The sequence below is a fragment of the Gorilla gorilla genome, chromosome 15 (genome assembly GCF_029281585.2).
Source record: "Gorilla gorilla gorilla isolate KB3781 chromosome 15, NHGRI_mGorGor1-v2.1_pri, whole genome shotgun sequence".
Classification (NCBI taxonomy): domain Eukaryota; kingdom Metazoa; phylum Chordata; class Mammalia; order Primates; family Hominidae; genus Gorilla; species Gorilla gorilla.
The window spans coordinates 83,399,299-83,411,901 of record NC_073239.2 but is presented as its reverse complement, the minus strand read 5'-3'; the positions used below and the strand labels follow the sequence as shown (position 1 = coordinate 83,411,901).

The 12,603-nt window shown below is 34.7% G+C and overlaps 1 protein-coding gene across 15 annotated transcripts in view; it reads right to left on the bottom strand.

Moving 5' to 3' along the window:
- Positions 1-12,603, bottom strand: part of GPHN (gephyrin) — a 674,811-nt gene that overhangs the window by 658,330 nt on the left and 3,878 nt on the right. The window lies entirely within an intron of this gene.

Here is a 12,603-nt window from a genome sequence, read left to right as displayed (position 1 = left end):
CCTTTTAAAGACTTCCCTTGTTCCCTCTGCTGTGGTCTGAATGTGTGTGTCCCCCTCCAAAATGTTGAAACCAGACCCCCTATCCCAACCCACCCTGTGATGGTCTTAAAGAAGTAGAACCTTTGGAGGAGATTAGGTCACAAGGGGTCCACCCTCATAAATGGGATTAGTGCCCTCATAAAAGAGGCTTGAGGGAGCCCTCTTGCCCTTCCAACATATGTGGACATAGCTAGAAAGCCACAGTTAAGAAGGCACTGTCCCTGAGGAACAGGCCCTCACCAGACCAGATCTGCTAGTGCCTTGATCTTTGACTTCCCGGCCTCCAGAACTGTAAGAAATAAATTTCTGTTATTTATAAATTACCCAGTCTAAGTATTTTGTTACAGCAGCCCACACTAAGATACCCTCTCTATGTGATCCTGGTGAGGTTACCTATTTAGTATCCCCACTCCCGAGGATGGACATGTGATACAGACCTGGCCAATCAAGCCTCAACCTCCTGGTTACAATGACGGGCTCCAAAATTGACATGTGAGTCGTGCCAGGTGAGCATCCTGGAAGTTTATATACAAATGTCACGAGAAAAAAAAAATTTCCTCTGACCACCATTTAACCCAGCAATTCCATTACTGGGTATATACCCAGAGAAATAGAAATCACTCTACCATAAAGACACATACACATGAATGTTCACTGTAGCACTATTCATAATAGCAAAGACATGGAATCAACCTAAATGCCCACCAATGGCAAACTGGATAAAGAAAATGTGGTTTGTATACATACATCATGGAATACTATGCAGCCATAAAAAAAAATGAGATCATGTCTTTTGTGGGAACATGGATGGAGCTGGAGGTCATAATCCTCAGCAAACTAATGTAGGAACAGAAAACCAAATACCAGATGTTCTCACTTACAAGTGGGGGCTAAAAGAACTCATGGACACAAAGAAGGGAACGACAGACACTGGGGCCTGCTTGAGGGTAGGGAGTGGGAAGAGGGATAAGCAGGAAAAATAACTATTGGGTACCAGGCTTAGTAGCTAGGTGATGAAATAATCTGTAAAACAACCCCTCTGACATGAGTTTACCTATATAACAAACCTGCACATGTACCCTTGAAACTAAAATAAAAGTTAAAAAAAAAAAGAAAATATTTCCTCTGGACTCACTAATTGGGAAGGGGAAACATGAAACTATTACTATAACTTCTCAATCTACCCCTCCTCTATAACCTCACAATTCTGACTATAAGAAGAAAGTCAGCCTGCAACATACTCAGAAAACAGAGCACTGAAATGGAGAGTAAGAGTCCATGATTACACTTCTTCCCGATCACATTATTTGAGTCCCTTAAGTCAGCTCCTCCTCTGTAATCTATGGCTATGTAAGTTTCCCCCTTCACTTAAGCTAATTTTGATCTCAGTAACTCTCATTTGCAATAAAGAATCCTAATAAAAGGATCCTGTGTAACTCAAGAGGTATATTCAAAAGAACTTGTAAAGCTAAAAAGCTAATACCCAATGAAGGTGGGAATATTAATTAATACATCCTTATTGGAAAGTAAATTATCTATTAAAATTTTTAAGTTCATATACCCTTGACCCCAAAATTCTACAGATGATAATCTTACATTATAAAAAACTTATAAACTTGTAATGATAAATGTATAATATTATTATCTACAACATCTGTCTCAGTGAAAAATCAGAAACCTCGATGTCCATCAATTAGGGACTAATTAAATATAGCATAACCTACAATGCAGTAAGACCCATTAAAGTGAAAGACCCATTAAAGATCTCTATGAAATAATTCTGACATGCCAAAGAGGAGTATCATGTAGTAGTTAAGAGCTTACACTCTACGGACAGATTACATAGATTCAATTTGCAGCCTGTTCGTTTACTGCACTAACTTGAGCAAGTTACTTAATCTCTCTCTGCGACAATTTCTTCAGCTGTAAAATGGTGATAACACTAACATATTATTACGAGGATTAAATGAATAGGCTCTGTAACAGGCTCTAGAAGGTATTTTACACTTCATAGGCTCTCAATAAAGTTAACCACTATTATTTTCACTAATATGAAAAGATGTCCAAAATATGCTACAGAGTTAGGGAGTGAAGGAAGAAAGTGCGAAATACTATGTATGAGCAAGAATCACAATCTCAAATGCCTATCAAGGTCAGGCAGCCAACACGTATTAAACAGAAACTGTGGGAAACTGAAGAACGCATGTCCTATCTTATGCGGACAGTAACTCTAAACAACTATTATGTGAGAAACATGTTGTGTGTTGCTGAATCTTAAGAAGCAAAAAAAATATGGATTTTATATGAAATATCTTTTTTTAAGTGTTAGAAACAAATACTTTTTCTAAAATACAGTAGGGGACTAATGAAACACTGGTCAATTAGGGCCAGTGGTCCATCAATTTGCAAGCTCTGATGTACTGTATGATACACATACACATATTCAAATACATCAAATATATGCCTGTATACAAAAGAATAAACAAAAAGATTTTTTAAGTGGTTAACACTAGAGAGAAACTAGAGAAGTAATGTGATGAGGCTTAATTTCGCATTTTACCTTTCTGTATTATTACATTCTTTATAACACATAAATATACTTTAATAAATTTAACTAATTAAAAGAATGACATAAGAATTCAGGAGCTTTCTTATTTGCAATTTTTTAAATTTTCTTTTATATTTTACATTGACATACAATAATTATACATACTTATGAGATACATAGTGATGTCTCAATACATATAATGTATGGTGATCAGATTAGATAATTAATATATCCATCATCTTGAACATTTATCATTTCTTTGTGTTGAGAACATTCAATATCCTCCTTCTAGCTATTTGAAACTATATATTACTGTTAACTATAGTCACCCTACAATGCTACAGAAGACTAGAATTTATTTCTCCAATCTAGCTGTAATTTTGTATCCTATAACACATTTCTCCCTGTATCCCCTTCCCCCGACTCTTCCCAGTCTCTAGTATCCTCTGTTCTACTTTACTTCTATGAAACCAACTTTTTTTAGTTTCCACATAATAGTGAGGACATGCAGTGTTTAACTTTCCATTCCTGGCTTATTTCACTTAATATAATGTCCTTCAGTTCCATCCATGTTGCCATGAATGATAGGATTTCATTCTTTATGGCTGAACAGTATTCCATTATGCATATATACCATAATTTCTTTGTCCATTCATCTGCTGTTGGACACCTAGATTGAGTCTATATCTTAGCTATTGTGAATAGTGCTGCAGTAAATATGGTACACATGTCTCTTCCGTATACTGATTTCCTTTTCTTTGGGTAAGTGCCGAGTGGTGAAATTGATGGATCATATGGTAGTTCTATCTGCAGTCCTTTAAAGAACCTCTATACCGTTCTCCATAGTGGCTGTACTTGTTTACATTCCTATCAACAGTATATAAGAGGTCCCTTTTCTCTACATCCTTGGCAGCATTTGTCATTCTTTGTCTTTTTGATAACAGTGATCCTAACTGGGGTAAGAGAATACCTCACTGTGGTTTTGATTTGCACTTTCCTGATGATTAATGATGCTGAACATTGTTTAATATATTTTTTGGCCATTTGTGTGTCTTCTTTTGAGAAATATCCCATCTTTTTTTAATCAGATTGCATTTTTGCAGGTTTTTTTTGTTTTTTTTTTTCTGGGTTATTTATTTATTTATTTATTTGGCTGTTAAGATGTTTGAGTTTCTTGTATATCCTAGATATTAATCCCCTGTCAGATGAACAGTTTGCAAATATTTTCTCCCATTCTATAGGCTGCCTTTCATTCTGTTGGTTATTTCCTTTGCTGTATAAAAGCTTTTTAGTTTGCTATAATCCACTTGTTTATTTTTGCTTTTTTTGCCTGTGCTTTTGAGGTCTTATTTATAAATTTTTTTCCCAGACCAATGTCCTGAAACATTTCCCCTATGTTTTCTTCTAGCAGTTCCATAGTTTCCTGTTTTACATGTAGGTCTTTGATTCATTTTGAGTTAATTTTTGTACAGAATAAGAGGTGGGGCTCTAGTTTCATTCTTCTGCATATGGATATCCTTTTTCCCAGAAACATTTCTTGAAGATACTGTCCTTTCATCAGCAAGTGTTCCTGGGACCTTTCTCAAAACTCAGTTGGCTGTAGATATGAGGATTAATTTCTGGGTTTTTGATTCTGTTCCTTTGGTCTATGTGTCTGTTTTTACACCAGTACCATGCTGTTTTGGTTACTATCACTTTGTAGTATATTTTAAAGTCTGATAGTATGATGTCTCCAGCTTTGTCCTTTTTGTTCAGGAGTGCTTTGGCTTTATGGTTCCATACAAATTTTAACTTTTTTTTTCCTATTTCTGTGAAGAATGTGATTGGTATAGAATGTCATTGATAGGACTGCATTGAATCTGTAGATTGCTTTGGGTAGTGCCCACTTGCAGTTTAATTCAAACGTAACTTCTACAATGTGGATGTTAATTTTATGAAAGCATAATTTTTAAAGTTTAGACTATAATCAAAATGTTCTGTATAGACTCTTAGGTGAAAGTGAAGAGGAGGGCACCACAGTGTAAATGTTCCTTCATCTTTTTACGTCTGAAAATAGTATTTTTACTCTATTCAGTTTCTTCTTTTTTTTTTTTTTTTTTTTTTTGAGATGGAGTCTCACTGTGTGGCCAGGCTGGGGTGCAGTGGCACAGTCTTGGCTCACTACAATCTCTGCCTCAGGGGTTCAAGTGATTCTCCTGCCTCCGCCTCCCGAGTAGCTGGGATTACAGGCACACACCACCATGCCTGCCTAATTTTCGTATTTTTAGTAGAGGTGGGGTTTCACCATGTTGGCCAGGATGGTCTCAATCTCCTGACTTCGTGATCTGCCCGCCTCGGCCTCCCAAAGTGCTGGGATTACAGGCGTGAGCCCCTGTGCCTGGCTCAGTTTCTTATTTATAAGATATCCAACAGTTCTTAACCATTAATTAGACTTTAAAGATTATTAATTTCAAGTGCACATTAATGTGTTTTTTAAAAGAACAAGAAATAATTAAAAGAAACATTTCATTTTTACTTAGCATTCAAATTGCACTTAATCTCTTTCACTCATAGAGTGGATTTTTATTAACATTTACAACATCAGGCAGACACATTTAGCCATGATCCTGAAATCGTGAAGTACTATACAAAGAAATAAAGCTATTTATTATAGTAATACCCACTCATTTTCTGATGCCCTGAACCCAAAAGTGAAAATATGTGCCTTTAGACCCTCACTTCAAATCTAACTGGATGTAATATCACAAATAATTCTTAGCAAGTTTATGTGGTTCCCAAGGATATAGTAGATTAGAAGGGCAGGGCAGGAAGAGGAAGGGCAAGTGGATAAAACCTGAAAAGCATATACGTTATGGAAACATACTATCATGTCACAGTAACAGATATTCAGAATAGAATGTAGAAATATAATTGCTGGCCAGGCACGGTGGCTCACATCTGTAATCCCAGCACTTTGGGAGGCTAAGGCAGGTAGATCACTTGAGGTCAGGAGTTCAAACCCAGCCTGGCCAACATGGTAAAACTCTGTCTCTACTAAAAATACAAAAAAAAAAAAAAAAATTAGCCGGGCATGGTGGCAGGCGCCTGTAATCCCAGCTACTCGGGAGGCTGAGGCAGGAGAATCACTTGAATCCGGGAGGCAGAGGTTGCAGCAAGCTGAGATCGCACCACTGCATTCCAGCCTGGGCGACAGAGTGAGTCCGTCTCAAAAAAAAAAAAATGTGTATCAAAAAAATGGCTTGACATAAAAACAGTTTTGGTGCTTGTACTTGTTATCTACTTAAAAAATAAAATATAAAAGTACCTTATTCCTTGAAATGAAACATAAATGAAGCATGAATGTGTCAATATTCAACTTGACTGAATAATGTTTTCACAGTAGTGCTAGAATATATGCTTCAAGACAAGAAAGATTGAACTGTCTTAATCACTATTGTATCCCTCACTTAGCACAGGGCCTTGGTACATAGTAGGTGTTGAATACTGAATGCATTATTTCATTTCTCACATTAACCCATCAAGGTAAACACACTTACCCCCATTTAAAGGTAAGGAAACTGTGGTAAAATGTGCTTATCTTGAAGGTGGGAGAAGAGGCATAACTTTTGACTCCTAACAGTGTTATTTTGATCACCAGAATCAACATTAACAGCATTTTCAGAATTTTACCTATAATTTCAAATTTTTAGTTTTTAAGATATCAAATTTCATTAGTCTAAAATTATCTCACACAAACGATACCCAACTAAAACAATACACAAAATTGAATGCTATAAAACATCTCAAACACACATCATTATAAATATCATCCTATTACCAGAAAAACATACCTTTTAAAAACTAATCAACTTCACTCCATCTACCCTAAACTATCCTTTTAGTAATAATAGCCAAGTTCTGGTTTACCTAAATGTTTCTTAAGGTACCATATAAATTTTACACCACCCAATTTTTTTATTAAACACCTTCTATCCAATTACTTCATTAACAGACGCTATGACAAAAGGGCACAAAAGAAGTAAAGAACATAACCATATATCTCAAGAACTTTAAAATCTACTTTGAATAAGACATGTATACACGAAACTGTGGGAAGTTGCTCCCAAAGCAACATACAAAGAGGAAGGAACCAAAAATAACTGAGTATCTCATCTGAAAATGCTAGGCATTTTCATATGCGTTACCTCTATTAGTTCTGAAAATTTTGTAAAGTAGATATTGCCATCTTCATTTTGGAGAAGAAAACTGAAATTCAGAGAGGTGAAATGACTTCCCAAAATAAAGGGCAAATGAGGGTCTGAAGTCCAAGTCTATCTGACTCCAAAGTTCTATCCTTTTTAAGCTATACCATGCAGCCTCCCACATATAGATTACAGGGTATAGACAACATTTATAAACGTTGTAAGGAAAACAAAGAAAGACATCATTGAAGAGAATAATTCCTAGGAAATATTTTATTGACAAAGTCAGTCCTGAGCTGTGTCTGAAACCTAAGTGTAAGATTGCTAATAACAGAAAGATTAATGTCACAAAAATTTCTAAATAAAAAATCTAAATATTTTCCTTCTTTGATCATTATTCTATTTCTTATTCTCTTGCATTTTTATGTATAACCTACCCTCCCCTATAAGCATTCCCATTATAAAGACAGAAAAAAATTAACTAGGTCTAATATCCTATATTTCTCTTTCCTGCTGGTCAGAATGCTAAAAGATAGAAACATATACTGCCATGACAGCCTTGAAGTGATCTTAGAGAGTGATTTCTTCATTTTAGTGGTAAGAAAAGCTGAGAGAGGGTTACATAATATACTGAAGGTTACAAAACTTTACTAGCCAGAATAGTATGAGAACATAGTTCTTACAGTGTTCTTTCTATGATCCAGTGCTCCTTAAATTTTTTGCCATGAAGTGTCAATAACACAGAAGAATGACGAGATCTGGAGCTCACTTGAAATATAATGGGCTCACCTGAAATTTCTTTGAAGTTTCTAATTTCATCTTAAAGCCTCATGTGAATTCTATATTTTGTGCCTAATTTACTCATGCTTATCTTATTATTAAAGTTATTTAAATTAATACCATCAAGTAAAATTGGTACTTAAAAAATTATTATGTTTGTTCCTATGGCTTAGATTCTAAGCCTTATAGGTATCCCTTGACACAATGTCATGTACTCCAGTTTGAGAAAAATGCCCCAAATTATGGTGACAATTCCTTCATCATATTTCATTTCCTTGCTGCTTTATTTTTCAAATTAAGAATTCTTTTTAAAGCATGGTAAATTTAATTACACTCTTTCGAAATGTATAAATACTGACAAAGCTACTGCTAAAATTGTTGGGGTTGTTTAAACACAAAATTTTCAAGAAGCTCTACTTAGTTAAAATTAATTTATTAAAAACAATTTAGTTTATAAATTCATTAAAGAACCTGGATAGAACTTCTACCTAGCAATACTTCATTAAACATTTCCTTTTTGAGAGTTCACTCAAAAAAACTTTTTAATGAAAGTGAGATTAGATGCCATTCATATTGACTACAGTCCCAATTACTTTTAAGTAGGTTAAACAATCTTTTCTTCTTCCTTGGTATTTATCTTCTCTGCCCAGATGTGAAGGAAGAAATCCTTTGTGGTTTCACTACTTTCTTTTTCAGGATCTTTTTTTAATACCTTTCAAATTCCAAATATGCTTCATTATTCTTCAATCCTATTTACAGAAACAGAGTAATAGATTTTATCTATTTTACTGATCGTTTTTAAAAACACCCTGTTCAACTTAGCCAGGAATCGATCACTAGCAAGATTAAAAATAGACTCTTATTCGTCACTTCCTCCCTAAAAACATACTATTGACTTTCCACTATATGCCTACTTGAAGTCAAATAGTCATATGTGTTTTTAATGTATTTAAAACTCTTATTGTATAGCAACTAATACTTTTTCAAGTCCTTGGCCAGTGATGATAGTATTAAGTATATTCACTTTGAAGTCAAATTGTCACGTGTTTTTAATATAGTTAAAATTCTCATTGTATAGCAACTAATACTTTTTCAAGTCTTTGACCAATGATAATAGTACTAAGTATATTCATTAGAAATTAATTTAACATTTTCCTACTTTGCCTAAACATTTAATTCTCTAATACATTGCTTTCAACAAAAAATTCACAAAATAACAATCTATTTCAAGAAATAGGATTCCTTTCAAGTCATATAGATCAATATAAAAAACACATATTAAAAAAACAGCTAAGTTAGGCAGAACATACAGTTCCACTTAGTAGGATTTAATAGTAATTTGCCTACTTAATGACATCTATTCTCAAAACAGATATAATATGTATATATCCTTATCAATAAATGGGCTTTTCAAAAAATAATATTGACACATAATATACCAGAACAGGTTTCAAGAATGTAAAAAAGTAAATGCTTAAACAATTGCAGAGTTATAAGGGTAGCATCTGCTTGGCTCAAGCTTATTTTTTTAATACTTTGAATGACTTCATTTATGAATAACTGAAATACTCCCTACATGTTACTGTAATATTTTGATGTTCTCATTTACAATTAGTCTTTTAACTAATCTCTAGTACCTAGTCTTATATTTGTTCCAATATCTCTTACTGATTTCAAATCAACAGGTTAGTGCAATTAAAATGTATATTACTACAGCAAAAATATGATTTTTAAAAATGCCCTTTCCCAAAAATTTGTACCTTTTTCTCATTCATGCCCCTATTAGTGGCAATTTAGGTAATGGATTATCATCTTCAGCTAAGTACCCTGGTATCAAACATTAGCTGTAGCGAACTAATATGATATTAAGTAGCCAATGGAATAATCTATATGATTCTACATTCTATAGATACATGTAGTCATTATTTTCCTAGTAATGTTTCTGTAGAGCTTTTACAGGTAAAACTAGTATGCTGCTTTGATAAACAGCTTCTTTCAAAATAGAAAAAAGTATGTGAAGAGTGACATATTCCAGATATAGTGAGCCTGCTATGTAACTGGTAAGATTGACTTCAAGTATAATCACTACTAAAGCCGTTAGAAAAAAATTCTACATCTGCACCACATCTTGTTTCTAATTTTCAAGTAGCAGATACTTGTTTATTTGCTTCATGTTACTCATTACCATATTACCTCTAGTCTCTTCTATAAATAGTAATACAAGTAGACAACTAATTAGACACAGAAATATTTCAAACTAGACCTTAGGTCACCAAACACCATGTGACTTTCATTTCTGTCAAGTCAACATAAGACAGTTTCGAACAAAGTTATTGTTGTTAGAGATGGACAATAATATTCAACATAAAATGTTTCCACATACAGCCTATTTTATATACATACATGTTCTCATTTTCCTGATTTTAAAAAAAGTATAATTAGAATATCCATGTTACATTAATTATCATAATCTCATTTTCAAGTGCTTAATAATTCAAAATAATGAAGCAAAAAAATGCTTCTGCTAAATATTTCCCTTTCTACCATTATTCTTTCATAAACCTAATACAATTAATTTATTTAATGAGAAGTCTCAACAGACTATGTATTAAATTTGCCAAATTCACAACTGAAATGAAGATAACGAAAACATCTAATGGATGAAAAGTTTCAAAGAACAAATATCTTTCAACAGGTAATAAAAAATGTCACAAAGTCAATTAAAAACTTTAGAAATGACAATATGACTTCACAAAATACTAAGTAACATATTGTAAAATGTGTGTGTGGGTAGATCACACTTTCCACTATCTTTGTAAAATAGATATAGATAAAATACTTAAAATTAGTATTACGAAGCATGCCAAGGAGATTTTCTAAAAGAGACCCTCCACCTTTTAAGAGCCACAAATAATAATTTACAAAAACCACAGTTCAACTCAACTTTCTTAAGTATGAAATCACAATACTTCAGTTCAGTAAAGAATAATTCTACATAGTAAAACTGCAAAACCTTTAGTTCTAGAATACACAAAATTGTACAGCACAGCTTCATTTTTGTAAGTTCTTTCCCCCAAATCATATGGTATATCAGGCAAGACCACAGAAATTAAGCTGTTGATAATGAAACCCACTAGTTACAGACTTGAGAAAAATCAGTTTTCTTTCCTCTCCATCCTAGTAGACAATATCTGTATCAACAACTTTCAAGAAAAAGCCTGAGTTACTTCTGACTTCAAATATACATGTTATCATCAAAACCTATTTTCCTCTATTATCACTTATTCCAAATCTGTAGCTGCCTTTTCATTCCTTCAGCTACATCCTTGTTCCTGGCCCTAGACTTTTCCCCCTAGACTACTGTACCTCATTCTCATGAGATGGCTTCCCCTGACTGTCTTTAATTCCTCTGTCAATGTTAATGTTACCTTCTCTCTAACATTTTACCTATGCCACCTACCCATTCCACTTCAGCTTTTCAAGGCCTTTACATTGCATTTTTATTTCGCTCAGGAGCCTCATCATCAACTACATATTTATTTATAAAGTGGCTGCTGACTTTCAACTCCCCTTAAAATTGCCAGTTTCTTCTTGACCTAGTAAATGTATTAAATTTTCCCTTCAGGTAGTCACATTCGCTCCTAATCCATCTGAATACGGAATTTCTTTTGCAGTTAACCCCAAACTCATAGGTAATGTATTTAGAAAAGTTTTGCACAATAATTACATACAATGTTTCTTCATTTGTTTGCGTATCAATGTTATCCATATTAGACTGTAGGGACACCAGATAAGGGCTGCATCTTTCAAAGCAGTCTGTACAACACCTATCTGCTATGTCACTTCACAAAGGTAAGTTGATTCGTTAAATGAAACTATTATTTAATGGAAAGCTTAAGTAGAAAATGTTCATTTTAAAAATATTTCTACGGTTTAACTTTTAAACATCTATGGCCTTTTTTATTTCCACAGACAACTGACATATTTTGGTTTCTCACTACTCTATTAATTGTCAAAGAATGGCTAGAATTTAAAGTGCAAGTTGAGGGTAGATAAAAGATATACACTTTCACATCCCACCATCAGATTATTCGAAAATTGGCAATGTCAGCTCCAGGAATTCTGAAATACAACTGAATCTTCACATACCCAAACAGTTACAGGACCAAAAGAAGAGAACAGCGCACCTTCTGATTTGGGGGTTCCCTTTTCTGCAACTGGTTTAGAGTAGTTTCTCTATCCAAGGGTCTTTTAATTAGGAAAATTCAATTAATCACCATCGATATACGGAAAGAATACCAGGGAAAGGCAATCCTTTACTTAAAAGAGAAAAAAGGAGGCTTTGGATATCACCTTTTCATAAAATTCAGCAGCTAAATTAAGCTTTGCACTCAATATCTGCCGGCAGTCTCAGACATTTTTTTTTCTACCTAATAATAAAAGCAAGTCTTACTCAATTTAGTCCCTTCTCGAGCACCGTCTCGACCTGTCAGAATTTGACAGTTAAAGAAAAAATTAAAAAAAGAAGTAAGGGAAACACTAGGATTCCCGTCCACATTGCTTCTTTTTCCGAAATCACATCACTGAGTCTTGGATTTCCTTCACTCCAAACTAAGCCCTCAGATTCCAAATATGGTTCTTTAACCCCCGTCTCGCCACTCAATTACACATAAACCTTGCCAATTAGAGAACCACAGCAGAAACCCCTACAAATCCGCTTGCTGTTCATCTTGGAAGTCATGCCCTGCAGCAACTGCCGATCGCCGAAGTGACGGATATTAACCAAATTCAGCGCAACGGAATCAGACATGCAGAACACACACGGCTTTCGCGAGGGAGGGAAACGCGACCCGGGAAAAGTGCGCTCCTCACCAGCCTCGGGACGCTCTACCGGGGTGGGGGTTCCCAGAAAGGAGGGGGAGAGGAGCCCGAGTAGGGGAATCCTGCCCTCTCAAGTAAAAAGCTGGATCCCCCGGCAGCAGGCTGCAGCCCGTCCTCGCTAAGGAAACGACGAGGCAGACAGAGGGCCTTTTGCTCAGAAAGGCAGAAGGCAGA